The following is a 20,261-nucleotide window of genomic DNA, read 5'->3' on the forward strand; positions in this document are numbered from 1 at the left end:
CTCTAACTACATACTCATTTTCTAGTTGTGACCAATTTGCAAGGACAATATAGTCCATAGTTGCTGTATGCACATTTGGAACACATAGGCTGGCCCAAAGGCTTCCCTGGTAGCTCAGATAGTAAAGAATCTGCCTGCAATGCAGGAGACCTGGCTTCTATCCCTGGGTTGGAGGATCCCCTGGAGAAGGGAATGGCTACCCATTCCAGTATTCTTGCCTGGAGAATCCAATGGACAGAGGAACCTGGTGGGCTGCAGTCCATGGGGTTGCAAAGAGTCGGACGCAATTGAACAGCTAACACTTTCACTAATACTAGGCTGGCTTCAAGTGGATTCAGGCTGCATATCTGTGGTCATATCTCCTCTGAATAGCTGAGGAATCGTATCTGAGCCCCAAGACTAACTAGCTGGATGTGCACGGGTGAGAAACTACAGGTGATGATTCTCCCCAGTTTAGTTCTCTTTACCTTTGTTTTTAAAGTCTGTCAACAGCTTGGTTGGTAAGTATTTCTTAACTACTATAACACAGGACAGTGTGGGCACAACTTTTCTCTTGACCTTTATTTATTTTAACTACTATTTATTGTTCATTGACTTGCTAAGCCCATCAAAAATATTATCTCATTAATCCTGAAAATAATACTTTATGTAAATTGCTATTGTTAATCTCTTTACTAAGGAGGACCATGAGGACAAGGAGGTGACTAAAATCACCTAAGATCACAAAACTAGTCAGTGGCAGAGTTAGGATTCCATCCTAGGTCTGCCTGATTCCAGTGCCTGTGATCAGAACCACTGGCTGCACCATTTCCCATGATATCCTATGGTCAATGATCAGTGTGTCTATTGAATGAAATAGCATCAGGGACAATGGCTGTACTACCTCCCACAGTGTCCTATGTGGGTATTGAATGAAATAATATCAGTGACAATTGACAGGTAGCAAAGCCAGAGTTAACAGATTAACACATCAAGCAGACTTTAATTTTTTTTTTTTTTTTTTGCCTTTTGGCATGTGAAATTTCCCTGTCCATAGATGGAACCCATGCCTCCTGCATTGGAAGGGTGGAGTCTTACCACTAGACCACAGGGGAAGTCCTTAGACTCTTTCTTTCCTATGTGCCTCTTCCCCAGGTCTGAATCTCTTCTGTGTCAGTTTTGAGGATTTGAACAGATCTCTGGAGTAATGTTGACTTTCTTTTTGCCTCTTTTCTTTCTTCCTCTCCAAGGAAAACAGCCTCTGGTTGCATCGATTACATATTCACTCCTAAATATCAGCTCAGCTCCAGGCTTACTGTGATCAGATGGCTTTATATCATTTTTTCAAGGACCAGAGAGGCCTGGAGTGTCCAGTGTCCACCTTACTAACTCAGCTTTCTTGGCAGCCACAAGAAGAGACTGATTTCTGGAGTCCCTGGGCTGCTGAATTTGGGGGAAAGGCCTGTGGGGATGAACACTTACTGAGTATTATTCTGTGTCAGATACTACATTAAGGTCTTAGTTATTAACCTGATCTTCATCCTAAACATGAGTATTCTGTCCCTATTTTATGATGATTTAATCACCTGTCAGAGGTCACCTAGAGCAATGGAGCAGTAGAGTTAATTTGATTTGACCTTAAAGCACAGGTTTTTCACACACCATGTAAGGAAATTTGGAATAAACAAGAAAGATAACTGGATGTATCCAAAGGAAAAAGTATGCATTATTTAGAGCACACTTGTTTGAGGTTTATCTGAATTTAGCCTTTCATGGTTTTCTAAATATTGTCTAGTGTAAGTTGTAGAGATGCATATAAATTCTCTCCAGTGTTAGTTTACTTGATTATCCTCCTCAATTCCTCAAAAAAAATTAACATCTATTTATAAATTCATTTAAATAATCCTATACTCCATATCAATTTATGGTTCTTTGATTTCCCCTTTGAACAGATGGTATCGTCTTTTCCAATTCTTTCTTTAACACATGTCCATATTATATTTTTATGTATATAAGAAAGTCATGATATTGCCTTTTTTAGAATATTATCTTCTAATAGCTATGTGGCCCAAAGATAGGGTTCAGGATAGGAGGGCTACCCACCAGCCCAGTCTGTGCCCAGCTGGATTTTGTAAATTTAGAGCAGACAAAGGGAATTAAGTGATAAGATGACCCATCATCTTGATCATCCAAGCTGGGCTAGATAGCCTAGTTATTGATTAAAGGAATCACATACCACTGCTATTTATAAATCCAGGGCTCCAAAGAGAATGTTTGTTTTTCCTGCTTTTAATTATTGAACACGAGATGCCAGTGTTGTTTTGCCAACAGCGGCACAATAGGTCTCTAATGAAACTCACTGAGCTACTAATAATTAAACCATCAGGCAGAAGTAACCAGCGCAGAGATATCAATTAACATTCTTCAATAATCACTCTTTTGTTTTGATTGTTTTAAGGAAAACCGTTTTTGATGTTATTTCTTCAAATTTATCACATACAACTTCCACCTCTGATGAAACTGAAGTCAGATATTTCACAGTTCAACTCATCATTCTTCTACTAACTACAGGATGAATCAGTTCACTTTTCTGAGACTGAATCCTTTAACATGGAAAGAGGAACTGATAGCAATTACTTGGAAGAATTATTATGAGGCTAAAATAGGGTGATATAAGTGTAAGTGTTGAATTTGTGCTTATTTGTGCTTAGCATGTAACAGTGGTTTAGCAATTTTTAGTTTTTTTTCTTCCTTCCCACTTTTCTTTCTTTCCTTTCTCCTTTCCTCCCTTCCTATCTTCCTTTTTTCATCTTCTAGTCTGTTTTCATAAGCCTACTAGTCTCTTTAGAGATCCCTACAAGTATCTCAGATTGTGTATCCATACTCTTATCTTTGTAATTACATGTTAGCCAGGACCCCTGACAAAGGATGGGGCTAGACATCTTGGTATGTGCCCAGGATTCTGACAACAGATAATACTGGTCCAGTGGTAAATAATTCTGGAACTTGATTAAGACAATTAGATTCTCTAATATTGAGACTCTGTATGAAAAGAAAAAGACTGGTGGTGGGGTCAGGGCAAGAGCTGGTACCAAGGCAAACCAAAGGCAGTATTATCTGTCACTGTGATGGGATAACGGGAATTGTGATATCAAGGGAAAGCCATGAGTTTGAGAGACAAACTTAAGTAGTGATGAGAAACCATATAGACAGAGAGAGAAAAAAAGACACAAAAACCTGCCAGATGAATTTTTGGCTTCTATGAAGCCTAGTTGTAGTTCCTTTAAATGTTCCTTTGCTAAAGCAAATTTTAAAAATTCCCTGATTTTACAAACCAGGTACTCTGAGAATGGGTCAAAGACAAAGAAGGGTAATGGGAAGGAGGCATTTTATTCAAGGGTATGAAGACTGCAAAATGACAGGAAAAAACGTCATCCCTGTAAGGGTGGTCTGGCGAACATGGACGTAGGAGTAGGTGGCAGATTCTAGATGTAGAATGCCTGAAGCTGGCACCTAGGACCGCTTTACTCATTCACAAAGAGCAAGGGCAATGGCAATTGGGAAGTGGTGTGCCAGGCATTCTTAGCTCACTGCCTCTGGTGTGTGAGGGGGTGGGGGGAGGCAGCCTCTCTTCATAGAGGCTGGAAGGCTCAGATGGCACCTTCCTTAGGGAGGTTAGAGAAAGGCCGTTCCTAGTTTTAAGCTTTTAGTTATCTCTAAACTCATTTTTTTTTCAGGCATCTGTTAATGGTTAATTGGGGTGAGGACAGACAAATGATGTCTGAGAGAGAGGCATCAGTGAGGGAAAGAAGACACTGATGGGATGGAGGCATGTCAAACTTTGCCTAGTTTACAATTTAGGGAAGAGCGCTTTCCTGACCTGCCACTAATTAAATTAAATACTACCAGCTCTATTGAGTTCAACAAACCCTTACTGAATGCCCCAAATTTGCAAAGCATGATGCTACGTGCAGTGGGGAACATGGGGATGATTCTCAGTTCTCATAAAAGGATGGGACATGCTCACAAATGACTCTTACATGGGGCAGAATATTGCCAAGAGTGATAGAGGACCTGATTAAAAAAGGAAAATTATACCACGTTTGTGGGGGCTTCATGGAGAAGGTGAGTTATGCATGCGTGGTCAATCATTCAGTCGTGTCCAACTCTTTGTGACTCTATGGACTGTAGCCTGCCAGGCTCTTCTGTCCATGGGATTTTTCCAGGCAAGAATACTGAAGTGGGTTGCCATTTCCTTCTCCAGGGGATCTTCCCTTCCTGACACAGGATTGAATCAGCGTCTCCTGCGTCTCCTGCTTTGGTGGGCAGATTCTTTACCACTGAGCCACCTGGGAAGCTAAGGTGAATTATAGATGACTTTTGAAGGGTAGGTGGTGGTCTGACAGGTGCCAATGGGAGAATATAGAAAAGTATTCCAGGAGAGGGAAACATCATGTGGAAAAGTATTAAGACAGAAAACATGGCAATGTTTGGAATGCAGGAGTAATTCTTCGAGTGGAGTAATAAGGGTATAGACCATGATAAAATTGGCCTGTTGTGGATCATTAATGCCTATAAGAGAAATTTGTTCTCAAGCTGGCAGGCAAAAGGAAGCCTTCTCTGAGTAGTGAGCAATGCAATTAGAGGTGAAATTTAGGAAAATTAATTGAGCATCTCAATATAGGACAGGTTGAGAATGGAAGAGACTTAATGCAAGGGAGCCAAATAGATGGAGCAAGTGTTTCCAAAGTGGTACAAGAAGCCTTGGTGGTGGCCACGGTGGGGAGATGAGAGCGTGAAGTCAGGGCCCATCCTTGATCCAACCAGAGCCATCAGAGCAGCTGAGCTTTGCAAAATTTTTTAAAATGGTAGTCAGAATAGAATTGTATTCACACAGTGATTTGTCAACTGCAACAACAACAAAAATTAAAGCAAAAACAAAAAACCTCAAGAATTCTAGATGAGGAGAAAGGATACTGGCTGGCTTCCTTGGCAGTTCCATGGGGCTAGAGTCTAAATTCTTGTTCCCAAACTCATTAGTGACATAATCTTAATCTTTTTGGCCTTCATTTTCTCATTCATAAAAATTGGATACTAAGAGCTACCTCATGATGTTGTTACAAGGATTAAATATATGATGTATGGAAACGTTCCCACTGCTGCTGCTGCTGCTGCTGCTAAGTCGCTTCAGTCGTGTCCGACTCTGTGGGACCCCATAGACGGCAGCCCACCAGGCTCCCCCATCCCTGGGATTCTCCAGGCAAGAACACTGGAGTGGGTTGCCATTTCCTTCTCCAGTGCATGAAAGTGAAAAGTGAAAGTGAAGTCGCTCAGTCATGTCCGACTCTTAGCGACCCCATGGACTGCAGCCCACCAGGCTCCTCCGTCTATGGGATTTTCCAGGCAACTGGCATAAAACAGACACTAAACAAATGTCCATTCTCTGTCTCCATTTCTTTAGGGAGGTGGGCTGGGCAATTAAAATATTGTTTGATGGATGTCATTTGTAAGTGAATACAAATACAAATATATGGGTGGTATGCCATGCTGCAGGCACTGTATGTGTCAATCAAGGCCTAATCAGAAAAAGGAAATTATTTCAAGTGTTTATATGGTGGATAGGTTTTAAGACAGGAAATTTTGGAGGAGCTAAGTCAAACAGGACAGTGCAATAACCACAGGTTAGCAAAATTAGGAAGGTACTGTTTTGGGCCTGAAGGGACAGAAGGAGGAAGCAGTAGCATTTGGGTCACCCAGTAGACTCTGAAACCACGACAAGCTTGTCTATATGATCTGGACCCCAAGAGAAGATGTAGCTGCTTCAAGAGAAGCTACCAGAGGCAGGGAAATATCCTGGCCCCTTTCTTCCTTCTCTCCATTCTCCCTTCAATGCTTCCTATTGGCTGAATCCATCTGGAGACTAGATGAGAAGAGAGCCTGAAAAGATAACTTGCAGGGATCAGTATCCATGTGCTATAAAGCCAGAACCCCCCCAAAAGGAAGAGAATATATCCAAGGGTACACAGGCCCAGGATACAAGCAAGTGTTGATACTGGGAAAGAATACAGTGGCCTGTATAAGCTATTATTACATTAGCTCCTGGGTTAGAGCAAGAAGCAGATAAAACCATATTATAAAGTCTGCTGCCTTTAGACAGATGTGAAGATGCCTTTGCAGTGGTTGGGCAAAAGCTGGTGATCATCTGCAGAGTTCTATACTTGTCTCTTCCAGGCCTGGGCTTATCCTACATACAACTGTTACTTCATGCAAGAGTCAAACTAGAGAGAACAGCTCTATGAGGTCCCTCTCTTGGCCCTGGAGCTATTTTGTGGGAAAATGCATTGGTGGCTAGGGAGTTCCAGGGACTGGTTTGCTAGCAGCACTCTCTGGAGCCAGATGCTGTCCCTTGGAAATGACCATTTGGGAAGTCTCTTCCAGACGTACTGACCATTTTTGTCCTTGGTCTTTGCTATTAGGTCCCATGGGAATATGTTAGGAGAATGTTACCAGAGATAGCCTCAGAGTTTGGAGTCCAGTCCCAGTTGAGGCCCAGCACAGTCCAGCATACAAAGTTTGCACTGCCTCAGTTTCCTTCATCTGCTGACTCCTGTAGGTCCCAGCCTAGGGACGGGGAAGATTCCTGGTGAAAACTCCAGACTGGTTGAAGCAATGCAGATATGTGCCTTGGCTCTGCCTCACTCACTGTGCAACCTCAAGTCAAGAATTGATTTCCCTGAACTTCCACCTCCCATTCAGAAGGGGTTGGCTTAGGTTAGAACTACGGGTTCTTTCAACTCAGTGTCACCCCAATGAAAAAACAGTAGAAAGATCTTGGTCAATAAAAATGATACTGGTAGCTATGGTTTATCTAGCACTAATGTGCTAAGAATTTGTCATGCACTGTTTCATTTAGTCTTGCTTGAAGAGCCTCCCCTTAGTTGTATAACCTTACTTGTAGCTGCCTGTTGTAAATAGTGCCTCTATTACAGGCCCCTCTTACCTTCTGGATCACCCCATGATTTCAGGCCCACTTCCTTTCTCACACTAAATCCCGTGCTTGCTTTATTCAAACATTGTAAAATCAACACACTGAGAGGCAGACAAATACCATCAGGCATCCACCTTTTGCCTCCCTTTCCAAACAGCCACAATACATACACTTTAGTCTACCTGCTGTGTTCTCTCTCTACAACATGGAATCAGGCCAGACAGAGAGTGTCCACTAAAGTATCTGCTTGTTAACTTTCCTTGTATAGCTTATCAATGACGAATTGGTAGAAATAAAACACAGGGTATTTAGAGCTTGCCAAGACTGAGCTGCACTGTGGAGTGGAACCAGAAGCCTGAATGGAATTGCCAAGTGAGAGCTCCCTAGGTCAGAATTAACACAGACCCTGCATGTCAATCTAACCTGGCATCTCCAAGTTGTTAGGCTGGATTTACCTTGCATGTCCAAATGGTAAGCCCTGAAGGTGTCTACCTGAAATGATTTAAGAGACTGAGGCCTGGAGTCAGGCAGCCCATGCTGAGTACACAGTCCTCTAGCCTGGTTTAAGGACATTCTATTCCAGGCCAGCTGCCATCACTTCAACAAGTCCAGAGAAGGCCTGGTCTGATTTTTATCGCTGAGATTTGAAGGGAGTGCAGATAGGTTTTAGATCCAACACCAGGTCACCCACAGGCCATTCTCTGCACACTGCTTTGGCTTTCTCAGGAAATGGCCTAACAGCTTTTTCTTGGATTTTTCTTGGCTTTCCTTGGACTGCTAATGTAATAGTACTTATTTTCAGAATCTTTGTGAGGCCAGGGGAAAGCATCAGAGTTTCATTGTAAATCCATTATGTCTTCTTTGGTTAGAAATTATCCCTGACAAGCAGTCCCACAGCAAAGAAAAGTCAGTATTATTTTGCAGAATAAAAAGGGGGATTGGCCACTTCTTTTATTATTTTTTTATTATGACTGTCCTCCTTTTGGTTATGACATTTGATGTATTATTTAGCTTAAGTGCTTGATTAAGGAAGAACTGTTGGGTGGGGGTGGAATAGGAACTGGAAGGGGCAATTGCTCAGACTCTGGTCTTTCTGCTCCTCATCATGGTAGCTGAGATGGAAATAAACTGCCAGGACCCTTTGGGGATCCTGACTTGCTACCCTCAGCAAGGAGATCACGTTCTGACTAAGGGACCTTCTGGACGTTTCTGGGTCAGCAGAACCTTGGTGCCTTTCTTTCATATACCGGAACCCTTGTGTCTTTATTAAATATTAATTTGCTGTCAATAATTAAATGCTGATTATTTGATCTCTAATGGGGTCAGGATTCCCATAGTCCCATATTAGTGTAATAATGCAAAAGTAAAAATTGCCTTTCAGATGGAAAAAAATGTACTTATTATTCTTTCTTTGTTCGAAGTAAAATGGTTTGTCTTAAATTAAAAATTAAAAGCAGAATTTTCTTTAATCTTCGAATTAAATTAGTGCTAATTAGTTCTATTTTCTGTACAACATTCACATGCTAAAATCTCGGCCATTCCTTCAGCGTATTAATGGTGCCCTTTGGCTGTAATCAAGATTGTCTTACATTAAAAATGATACAGTTAACTCAATTATATTAAGATTCATTGTTCTCAAATCACAGGGTTATGACTAGAAGCTGTTGGAACTGTTGGAAGGGCTGAGATTGCCGGGGTGCAGAATAAAGTCATCCATCATTTCCATTCCAGAATCCTAAATGTTGGTGAGAGGCTCACAGTGCATCTGTTGCCACGTATATCACTGGTGTGGGTGGTCAGTACAGAAATCAGGTGCAGATTTCATGCCTATCCTGTGAAGACTGTGAAAACAGTCCTCTCCTTTGAAAGAGGAGAAAAGAGAGAAAAAGCCCACGTGGACCCTCACTTGGGGATGATTCCATGTTTAGAGATGCCTGTTTTGTCCTTTTCCTTCACTGCCTAGGAAGCTGGTGCTGGGATCCCGAGTCAGGTAGTAACAGCATCGACAACGTCACTGATAACTGTATCTGCTGCTGCTGCTACTATTGCTACTCCTACTACTAGTTGAGTATTGCCATGGATGCCAGGTACTGTGAACCAAGCGTTACACTATCACTTTATTTAGACACTAGCCTGCACAGTTGTTTTTATTAGTCTTGTTTGACATTTGGCTGAGGCTCAGAGAGGTTGACTGAGTTTCCCAACCTCACACAGGCAGTTACATGGCAGAATCCAGATTTAAACCAAGGTGTGTCTGACTCCAAAGCCCACACTCTTAACTATGTTCTACTATCACAGATAATTCAGTTTCAAGAGGCATTTTTGTTTCTACAACTGACAAGATGCTGTGTATGTGTGTTGAGAGGGAAGGGAGAAATAGGACTGAAATTTTCCATCAAGGTAGCATAATTGCTCACATGCTCTTTCCTGATAGAAGAATGATCCTTCTTCTTGCTCTGGGGCATCATCTTTGTGTAGAGTTGTGTAGAGAGGAAGAGGAAGTTTCCATTCCAAATCCCTAGTGCTGTAGAACAGATGTGGAATGCAATATACTAGCTCTATCCATGAAAAAGTCTGAAGGGCAGATTCTTACAGCAGGATCAGCTCAGACAACACCCACATACTTCAAAACTGTAACCTGAATTCAATTGTTAGGCCTCCCTGTACACAATACCTTTCAAGGTTGCTGATATCTTTATGCAATTAACCTCAGTGCTTGGAGTTCTGTGATCATGTGGTTTAGGATCTACAGTAGCCATAATCTTAAAAAAAAAAGGTCATTGGAGTATAGTTGATTTACAATGTTGTGTTAGTTTCAGCTGCACAGCAAAGTGTATCTGATGTACAGCAAAGTGAATCGGTTATATGTAGACATATATCCGCTCTTTAAAAGATTCTTTTCCCATATAGGCCATTACAAAGTATTGAGTAGAGTTCCCTGTTCTATGCAGCAGGCTGTTATCAGTTATCTATTTTATGTATAGTACGGTGTATATGTCAGTCTCAGTCTCCCATTTTATCCCTCCTCTCACCTATATCCCCTGGTAACTAGAAGTTCATTTTCTACATCTGTGAATCTACCTCTCTTTTGTAAATGTGTTCATTTATACCTTTTTTTTAAAAGATTCTATGTATAAGCAATATCATATGATTATTTGTCTTTCTATGTCCGACTTCACTCAGTCAGACAATCTCTAGGTCCATTCATATTGCTGCACATGACATTATTTTTCTTTTTTATTGCTGAGTAATATTCCACTGTTTATGCATACCATATCTTCTTTCTGCATTCCTCAGTTGATGGGCATTTAGGTTGCTTCCACAGCTATTATAAATAGTGCTGTAGTGAACAGTGGGGTACATGTAGAGTATCCATAATCTTGAAGTGAAGAGGACTCTTCCAGGATTTATTGCAAACATATTTAGTGCAGGATTTGTTGCTTGGGTGGCCGAGCCAATTGGTTGATCATTGTACATGTCTTAATCTCATTCAGTCCTCTTAAGAGTCCTAAGAGATATGGTATGTCCATTTCATAGATGAGAAAATGGAGTGTGAGAAAGTAAAGAACTTCCCCAAGGTCTTAGAATTCTGTCTTATTTCACATTTTATATGCTTTCCACAACACCAGATACTTTGACTTGGTCATTGTGTGCTTGGATTCTCGAGTAAGGATAGAACCACATTAGAAATACAGATATAGTTCAAATCCTGGTCTATCCTGCTGAGGATTCTCTTTCCAACTGAGGGCCACTGGGGCAAGGGCAGTGTTTCCTCAAGGACATCATTCACCAAGTTTAGTCAGCCAATCAAATAGACTGAAGTAAATATGTATTTTCTTATGATTCCACACCTTAATAGACTTTTTGATCAAGAAAAGCAGACTCTGATAACAGAATTTTTAATATATGTTCTCCTTATGTCTGTTCTTCAAAATTTTCAGCCCTGAATTGCAGGTACTGGCCACAAAATGAAGGTTTGATTCTGATTAAGAGAGTTGGGATATTGGAACAGAGGAGGTAGAGCCTGGCTCAACAGTGGTTCACTAGAAAATGCCTGTGGGCTTTGCCTGAGTTACTCAGTAGTCTACTCCTCATGTTCCAATGGTTATTCTATAGCATCCAGAGCAAGGGACAGTCATCTTATGTCTCTGAGGGGAGATAGTGGGAAAAGGGAAAACACACAAGTCATATACAAAGAAACAGAAATATGGGGCAAAGGTAATAATAGATCTGTGGCAGAAAGAGAAGCTATGAAAGACAGATGGAGATGAGGGGGACGATGGAATGGGTAGAGAGAAAGAGAGAGAATGAGAATGAAAGAAGGAGATTGATACAGAGAGAACTGCCATTGGACAATCTTATATAGCAATAGTGATAACCAGCAAAATAAATGCACATTAGAGCTATAGTGTGAATACTTGCATCCCTTGAAAATTCATATGTTGAAATCCTAGCTCTCAGAGGGATTGGTATTAGGAAGTGGAGCCTTTGATACTTAAGTCAGGAGGGTGGAGCCCTATGAACAGGATTCCAGTTCAGTTCAGTTGCTCAGTCGTGTCCGACTCTTTGTGACCCCATGAATTGCAGCACGCCAGGCCTCCCTGTCCATCACCAACTCCCGGAGTTCACCCAGACTCAACGTCCATCGAGTCAGTGATGCCATCCAGCCATCTCATCCTCTGTCGAACCCTTCTCCTCCTGCCCCCAATCCCTCCCAGCATCAGAGTCTTTTCCAATGAGTCAACTCTTCGCATGAGATGGCCAAAGTACTGGAGTTTCAGCCTTAGTATCATTCCTTCCAAAGAAATCCCAGGGCTGAACTCCTTCAGAATGGACTGGTTGGATCTCCTTGCAGTCCAAGGGACTCGCAAGAGTCTTCTCCAACACCACAGTTCAAAAGCATCAATTCTTCGGCGCTCAGCTTTCTTCACAGTCCAACTCTCACATCCATACATGACCACTAGAAAAACCATAGCCTTGACTAGACGGAACTTTGTTGGCAAAGTAATGTCTCTGCTTTTGAATATGCTATCTAGGTTGGTCATAACTTTCCTTCCAAGGAGTAAGCGTCTTTTAATTTCATGGCTGCAGTCACCATCTGCAGTGATTTTGGAGCCCTGAAAAATAAAGTCTGACACTGTTTCCACTGTTTCCCCATCTATTTCCCATGAAGTGATTGGACCGGATGCCATGATCTTCGTTTTCTGAATGTTGAGTCTTAAGCCAACTTTTTCACTCTCCACTTTCACTTTCATCAAGAGGCCTTTTAGTTCCTCTTCACTTTCTGCCATAAGGATGGTGTCATCTGCATATCTGAGGTTATTGATATTTCTCCTGGCAATCTTGATTCCAGCTTGTGCTTCTTCCAGTCCAGCGTTTCTCATGATGTACTCTGCATATAAGTTAAATAAGCAGGGTGATAATATACAGCCTTGACGTACTCCTTTTCCTATTTGGAACCAGTCTGTTGTTCCATGTCCAGTTCTGACTGTTGCTTCCTGACCTGCATACAGATTTCTCAAGAGGCAGATCAGGTGGTCTGGTATTCCCATCTCTTTCAGAATTTTCCACAGTGTATTGTGATACACACAGTCAAAGGCTTTGGCATAGTCAATAAAGCAGAAACTGGAACTCTCTTGCTTTTTCCATGATCCAGCAGATGTTGGCAATTTGATCTTTGGTTCCTCTGCCTTTTCTAAAACCAGCTTGAACATCTGGAAGTTCATGGTTGATGTATTGCTGAAGCCTGGCTTGGAGAATTTTGAGCATTACTTTACTAGCATGTGAGATGAGTGCAAATGTGTGGTAGTTTGAGCATTCTTTGGCATTGCCTTTCTTTGGGGTTGGAATGAAAACTGACCTTTTCCAGTCCTGTGGCCACTGCTGAGTTTTCCAAATTTGCTGGCATATTGAGTGCAGCACTTTCACAACATCATCTTTCAGGATTTGAAATAGTTCAACTGGAATTCCATCACCTCCACTAGCTTTGTTCGTAGTGATGCTTTCTAAGGCCCACTTGACTTCACATTCCAGGATGTCTGGCTCTAGGTCAGTGATCACACCATTGTGATTATCTGGGTCGTGAAGATCTTTTTTGTACAGTTCTTCTGTGTATTCTTGCCATCTCTTCTTAATATCTTCTGCTTCTGTTAGGTCCATACCATTTCTGTCCTTTATCGAGCCCATCTTTGCATGAAATATTCCCTTGGTATCTCTAATTTTCTTGAAGAGATCTCTAGTCTTTCCCATTCTGTTGTTTTCCTCTATTTCTTTGCATTGATCGCTGAAGAAGGCTTTCTTATCTCTTCTTGCTATTCTTTGGAACTCTGCATTCAGATGCTTGTATCTTTCCTTTTCTCCTTTGCTTTTCACTTCTCTTCTTTTCTCAGCTATTTGTAAGGCCTCCCCAGACAGCCATTTTGCTTCTTTGCATTTCTTTTCCATGGGGATGGTCTTGATCCCTGTCTCCTGTACAATGTCACGAACCTCATTTCATAGTTCATCAGGCACTCTATCAGATCTAGGCCCTTAAATCTACTTCTCACTTCCACTGTATAATCATAAGGGATTTGATTTAGATCATACCTGAATGGTCTAGTGGTTTTCCCTACTTTATTCTATTTCAATCTCAATTTGGCAATGAGGAGTTCATGATCTGAGCCACAGTCAGCCCCTGGTCTTGTTTTTGCTGACTGTGTAGAGCTTCTCCATCTTTGGCTGCAAAGAATATAATCAATCTGATTTCGGTGTTGACCATCTGGTGATGTCCATGTATAGAGTCTTCTCTTGTGTTGTTGGAAGAGGGTGTTTGTTATGACCAGTGCATTTTCTTGGCAAAACTCTATTAGTCTTTGCCCTGTTTCATTCTGTATTCCAAGGCCAAATTTGCCTGTTAACTCCAGGTGTTTCTTGACTTCCTACTTTTGTATTCCAGTCCCCTGTAATGAAAAGGACATCTTTTTTGGGTGTTAGTTCTAAAAGGTCTTGTAGGTCTTCATAGAACCGTTCAACTTCAGCTTCTTTGATTAGTGCCCTTGTAAAAGATGCCCCAGAGAGATCTTTAGTCCCTTTTGAACATGTGACAACACAGAAACATGATAACATCTATCAACCAGGAAATAAGCCTGTCTACCATACCTACTATTCTGACATCATGATCTTAGAATTCCCAGCTTTTAGAATTATGAGGAATACAGGTTTGTTGTTTACAAGTCACCTAGTCCATGATATTTTATTATAGCAGTCTGAACAGATTGACAGTTATCTTCATAATTTTATTAATAAGACTTTTCTTTTATGTATGTTCATTTAACTAGATTTCTGCACCATCTTTCTTGCATCAATCATTTCCATAATGTATCAGTTCCGATCCTAAGTTTTGATTCTATTAAAGTGGATGTAGAATTTAATGATACAATCAAAGCCATTTGAAAGAAGAATCCTTCCAGATTTTACCATTTAACTTTCCAGATCTGTTAGAGTTTTCTTATAATTCACAGCAGTATATTGCTTTAGCAGCTTTCCTTCCCAACGCTTCCATTTAACTTAGTTTTCATAGAGGCAAAATTTTTCGTAAGTTTTTATTTAATTGACTGTGTGATATTTTGATAAGTATGCAGTTAAAAACATGTAGTAGTGGCACAAACAGGTTTGCAGATGAGCACACATAAATGATGAGAGCAGTTGTGTGGAGCCCGATGGGGAACAGACTATTGGCTGCTGAAATTCAGGGTGTGGAGGGAATCAGTCAGTGCTTTTCAGAGGGTCTGAAGAGTGTCTTAATCCAGTGAGTCAGTTGAGTGGAGGTCAGATAAAAGCACTTTACACAGGGGGCATGGCTGGGACTGGAGTCCTGGTTGGGGGTCTGAGTAGCTCCTTTCCACATGGCACATCACATTTTTGTCACAGTTATCACGGCAGAGCTTCCAGGCTCTCATCTAGTCACCATTTTCTCTTCTGAATTTTTTACCTAACCTTTCAATTACCCATGCTTAAAAGCAGAAGCAGATTTCTGAGCTAGAGTTTTGAAATTAGATACCAAATGCCCCATTTTCAAGTCCTAAATTAAATGTTTTAGAAATATTTTTAATGGTTTAAGAAAGATAAAATAAAAACCTGTACCTAGAACCTAAACAGAATGTTATCCACAGAAGTTTCAGGAAGTTTCTATTGCATAGAATGCAGCTGGGGCCAGATTGAAGGAGGGCGCAAAGTCTAACCCTCGCATGTTCTCCTGAGGAAGTGACATGTGGTCTGGCAAGAGAGCACTGAAGAAACTTGTGCCGTCTCCTGTTTTAGAATGCTAATGACTGACCATGTGGATCATGTTCACAACAGTTGGGGGGCACTGACCTGCAATGAAATTTGCCGTGGTAGCTAGATCACCAGTATATGAGCAATATACAGGAAGATCCACCCAGGAAGCTGATGGGTGCCAGCGCTTCTTTGACTCCAGGCCAAAGGTCTGGGCTGCTTGAAATATTGATCAGTCCAAGAAAAAAGCTAATATGGTCTGGTGGCCTTGCAGCACCTTCTGACGAACACCAGGATGTGAAGAGACACTTCTTCCCACTGCGACTGCTTTAGAGTTGGGCCCTCCCAGGCAGCTGCATCTCTGAACAAATCATACAAAATGACATCTATCTAGACCTACATCTTACAATCTAAAAGGAAAGTTCTAACCACATCAAGTGGGACAGTGAGACAGTCCAAAAGGAGTATCTTCAACTACCCTCTCTTTTGATAAATATCTGGTCTTGAAAGAGCTTTAGTCATTCAAGAACAAGAATATAAAACACAACAATAAAAGAAGACACCTATTCAAAATAATGTGTAACATAAAGAAAAACATAGCTCTGAACGGGCTGAGTGAAAGCAGAAACAGAAGTGAATGTTTTACTCTTTCTGCCTCGGGATTTTAATAAAGTTCTGTATAAGCCACAAGACTGGAAATGAAGCAAACTGAGAGAAAGGCAGAACTGCAAAAGGGAACTGGATAAGATAAAGAAAGAGTGCTGAAAATGCACTGGCAAAACTCAAATTGTATTAAAAGGTTTAAAGAACAAAATAAGCATTGCAAAAAATCTAGTCAGTGAGATGGATGACAAATGTGTGTGAGAATCTCTCTTTAAATGTGAACAATAAGATAGATTAAAATATTATCTCTAAATCGATAGATGTAGAGAGCAGAGAATAGAAGTCTAATGTAGAGATATTTTGGGTTTCCATTATAGGAACCAGAAAAAAATGGGTCTGAAGCAGTAAGACACAAAATCTAAAAACTTGCACAGGGAAGAAAACTATAAACAAAACAAAAAGGTAGTCCGTTGAATGGAAGAGGAGATCTGCAAATGATACGTCTGAGAAGGAGTTAATATCCCAAATATATAAAGAATTCATATAATTCAATATATAAAAAACAAGCAATCTTATTAAAAAGTGGGAAAAGGACCTGGCTAGACATTTTTCCAAAAAAGACATACAGACAGCTAGCAAGCACAAGAAAAGTTGCTCAACATCACTAATCATCAGGGAAATGAAAATCAAAACTACAATGAGATTTTCACTTCACACCTGTTAGAGTGGCTATTATCAAAAAGTCAGGAAATAACAAGTGTTGACAAGGATATGGAGAAAAGGGACCCCTCATGCACTGTTAGCAGTAAATTGGTATAGTCACTGTGGAAAACAGTATGGAGGGTCCTCAAAAAATTAAAAATAGAGCTATCATAAAATCCAGGAATTCTACTTCTGGGTATGAAAATGAAAACACAAATTCAAAAAGATATATGCATTTCTATATTCATTGCAGCAGCATTTATAATAGCTAAAATATTGTAGCAACTAAAATGTATGTCAATAGGTAAATAGATAAAGAATATTTGGAGTATATATACACACACATCAGTTCAGTTCAGTTCAGTCGCTCAGTCGTGTCTGACTCTTTGTGACCCCACGGACTGCAGCACACCAAGCTTCCCTGTCCATCACCAACTCCCGAAGTTTACTCAAACTCATGTTCATTGAGTTGGTGATGCCATTCAACCATTTCATCCTCTGTCATCCCCTTCTCCTCCCACCTTCAACCTTTCCCAGCATCAGGGTCTTTTCAAATGAGTCAGCTCTTCACATCAGGTGGCCAAAGTATTGGAGTTTCAGCTTCAATACACACACATACACACACATAAAATAGAATATTATCGGCCATAAGAAGAATAAAATCCTGCCATTGTGACAACATGAGTTGACTCTAGGGGAATTATGTAGAGTAAGTCAGAAAAAGATAAATACCATGTATTTTGATTTATGCATGAAATCTAAAAAACAAATGAACAAACTCAATGACACAAATGAAGCTGTACAACTCAGAGTGGGACTTGAACCCACTATCTTTTAATTGAAATCACACATGTGGTCTTAGGACTTAAAGCTCAGGTTCTTTATGCTGCATTGCAGAAAGTATTCAGTGAGAGACAAAGTGATGGGTAAGAGGTGGATTTATTTAGAGAGATACACATTCCAAAGACAGAATGCAGTCTGTCTCAAAAGGTGTGAATGGAATGGTCCTGGGAAAAACGCACTCCACAGACAGTGTAAACATTCTCAGAAGCCTAGAGGCCCCAAAATATGTGATGGTTAATTTTTATGGACTTGGTAATTTTATAGGCTAATGCTGCTGCTGCTGCTGCTGCTAATTCGCTTCAGTCGTGTCCAACTCTGTGTGACCCCATAGACGGCAGCCCACCAGGGTTCCCCGTCCCTGGGATTCTCCAGTCAAGAACACTGGAGTGGGTTGCCATTTCCTTCTCCAATGCATGAAAGTGAAAAGTGGAGGATTAATCCAATTATTTTGGAGAAACAGGATTTCTAGGATTTGGGCCACTGCCCATGTTTTGGCCTTTTATTGTAATCCTTGGAACTGTTATGACACCTGTGAGTATGTCATTTAGCATGCCAATGCATTATAATGGGCATATAATGAGGCTCAAGGTTTACTGGAAATTGAATCATCCACCATTTTGGATTGTTGATTCTAACCAGTTTATACTGTATTCTCAATGGCTATATGATTCTTTTAAAGGTTGTGTCTTGACGTCTTGTCTCCTGTATCAGAAGCAGAACCATAGATACAGAGAACAAAGTGGTGGTTGGGGGAAAGGCAAGGATGGGAAGATGGGCAAAATAGGTAAAGGAGATTAAGAGATAAAAGTTCCAGTTACAAAAGAAGTAAATCACAGAATAATGTAATGTACATCATAGGGAATATAGTCAATAGTATTGAAGTATTTTATATGGTGACAGATGGTAACTAAACTTATCATGATCATTTCATAATGTATAAAATATTGAATCACTGTATACCTAAAACTAATATAGTATTGCAAGTCAATTGTATTTTAATTGCAAAACAAATTTACAGTTTTCCAATTGAAAAGAACTCTAGACAAAACTAACTTTAAAAGTGATTAACAAAGTTAAAAAATAAAATAAAATATTAAAAAAGTGATTAACATATTTGTCCTACTGAATATTTAAATTTTGATGGCAAAGAAAATATTCTACATGTATCCATGTAGGAAAGAAATAAAATCAAACTCCCTAAAGTGAATTAGCCTAACCGTGTTCTTTAACCAGAAAACTAAAACTCAGATAGCAATGGAGCAATAGTTCTGATATTACAGACAACATGTTATGAGCCAGGACTTCTGTATTCAGCTAAGTTATCATTCACTTTAGATGCACACAAAGGTATGTTGTCAGATACTCATGTTTTTGCAAAGCCCAGTGGTTTTCAATTTTATTTGCCTACTGTTTAAAAAGAATGCTATCAAAAATGTCTTTATATATTTTAACTGATTAAAATTTTGCATTATAAGTTATAATAGTTGTAAATGACATAAAAATAAATATTTACTTTTTTAAAAAGTCAGCTTTATCAAATATAACTTAGAGTAAAATTCCCTTTTTCAGATGTATATAGTCTGATGCGTTTTGAGAAAAGTATATAGTCATAAAATCACCACATTAATCAAGAGAATGAAAGTTTTTTTTCTCCTAGAAAATGCCACTGTGCACTAGAGTCAATTTCTCTTTTTACCCAGCCCCTTTCAAGTACTAATCTGATTTCTGTCTCTAGTTTTTCCTTTTTCAGCATGACATATAAATGAAATCTTTTAGTATATGGCCTTTAGCATCTGATTTCTTTCAGTCAACATAATATGTTTGAGAGCCACCCATGTTGTTACATGTTGCATATACATCAGAAGTTTGTTCTTTTTCATTGCTGAGCAGTATTCCATTGTATGGATGTAACACTATTTGTTTATCTATTCACCAGCTGAGGGCATTTGGACTATTTTTAGTTTTTGATGATTATGAATAAAGTTGCTATGAACTTGTACAAACAGGTCATTGTATGAGCATATATTTTGGCTCTCTAGGATAAATACTGAGGACAGGTAGAGTTGGGCCATACGAATATTTTTAAATGAATATTTTACTTCACTTTTAAAAAATACATACAGTGGCATTCAATGGAATATAAAAACCATGGGGATTTTCTGCCTGCAGGAGGAGATGTCTGGATGGCATCTCCCACTCAATGGACATGAGTTTGAGCAAACTCCGAGAGATAGTGAAGGACAGGGAAGCCTGGCATGCTGCAGTCCATGAGGTCACAAAGAGTCAGACATGACTTAGTGACTGAACAACTGAACAACAAAAATCATCTACAAGAAAATAATAAACTCTTTTTTGAGCTATTAGAACTTCTGCATTATTTCTTTTTCTCCTTTTCCTCGCTTATTTATTCTATGTCCCCCAAGAATTATATGTTAATGTAATATATTTTTATGCTCAGGAATCTTTTATTGACTATTATTACTTACTTACTATTAGAACTATATATAAAACTTCCCTATTATACTTCTCTGCAGCTAAAAATATGGACACAAATTTATTTTTATTTACTGGCGATATATGGTCCTAAGGGTTGAAAGACTTATTCTGAATTGACATCATTGTAATAATTAGTGTGCACGTGATCCAAAAAATATGTTAAAACATTTGAAAAAATAATAAATGCAGAAAGTAGTTTTATTGGAAAAATAGAAAGAAAGTGGTAAGTTTATGGTTTCTTGCTTAAATGAGCTTCCCCACTACCAAATATTTTAAATTATCCATATGTTTCATGTCTAGGAAGTTCATATTATGGATTAGTTCTATAGGAGGTATAGAACTATAGGGAGACACTAGATGTGTGAAAAGTTTGGCCAGAGATGAGAGTTAGATGGTG

At 39.8% G+C, this 20,261-nt stretch overlaps 1 long non-coding RNA gene across 2 annotated transcripts in view; it reads left to right on the forward strand.

Annotated features, from left to right (window-relative positions):
- LOC123329787 overlaps positions 1-19,598 on the forward strand; it is a 46,847-nt gene extending 27,249 nt beyond the window's left edge. Inside the window, exons 1-3 of one of the 2 annotated variants that reach the window (XR_006545342.2) lie at positions 4,242-4,341; positions 8,931-9,054; positions 19,538-19,598. This is a non-coding gene — a long non-coding RNA (uncharacterized LOC123329787). Of the gene's footprint in view, positions 1-4,241; positions 4,342-8,930; positions 9,055-19,537 lie in introns of those variants that run through there. The other variant, XR_006640096.1, reaches the window with a different exon arrangement.
- Positions 19,599-20,261: the final 663 nt, after the last annotated feature.

The sequence above is a fragment of the Bubalus bubalis genome, chromosome 16 (genome assembly GCF_019923935.1).
Source record: "Bubalus bubalis isolate 160015118507 breed Murrah chromosome 16, NDDB_SH_1, whole genome shotgun sequence".
In the NCBI taxonomy this organism is placed as follows: domain Eukaryota; kingdom Metazoa; phylum Chordata; class Mammalia; order Artiodactyla; family Bovidae; genus Bubalus; species Bubalus bubalis.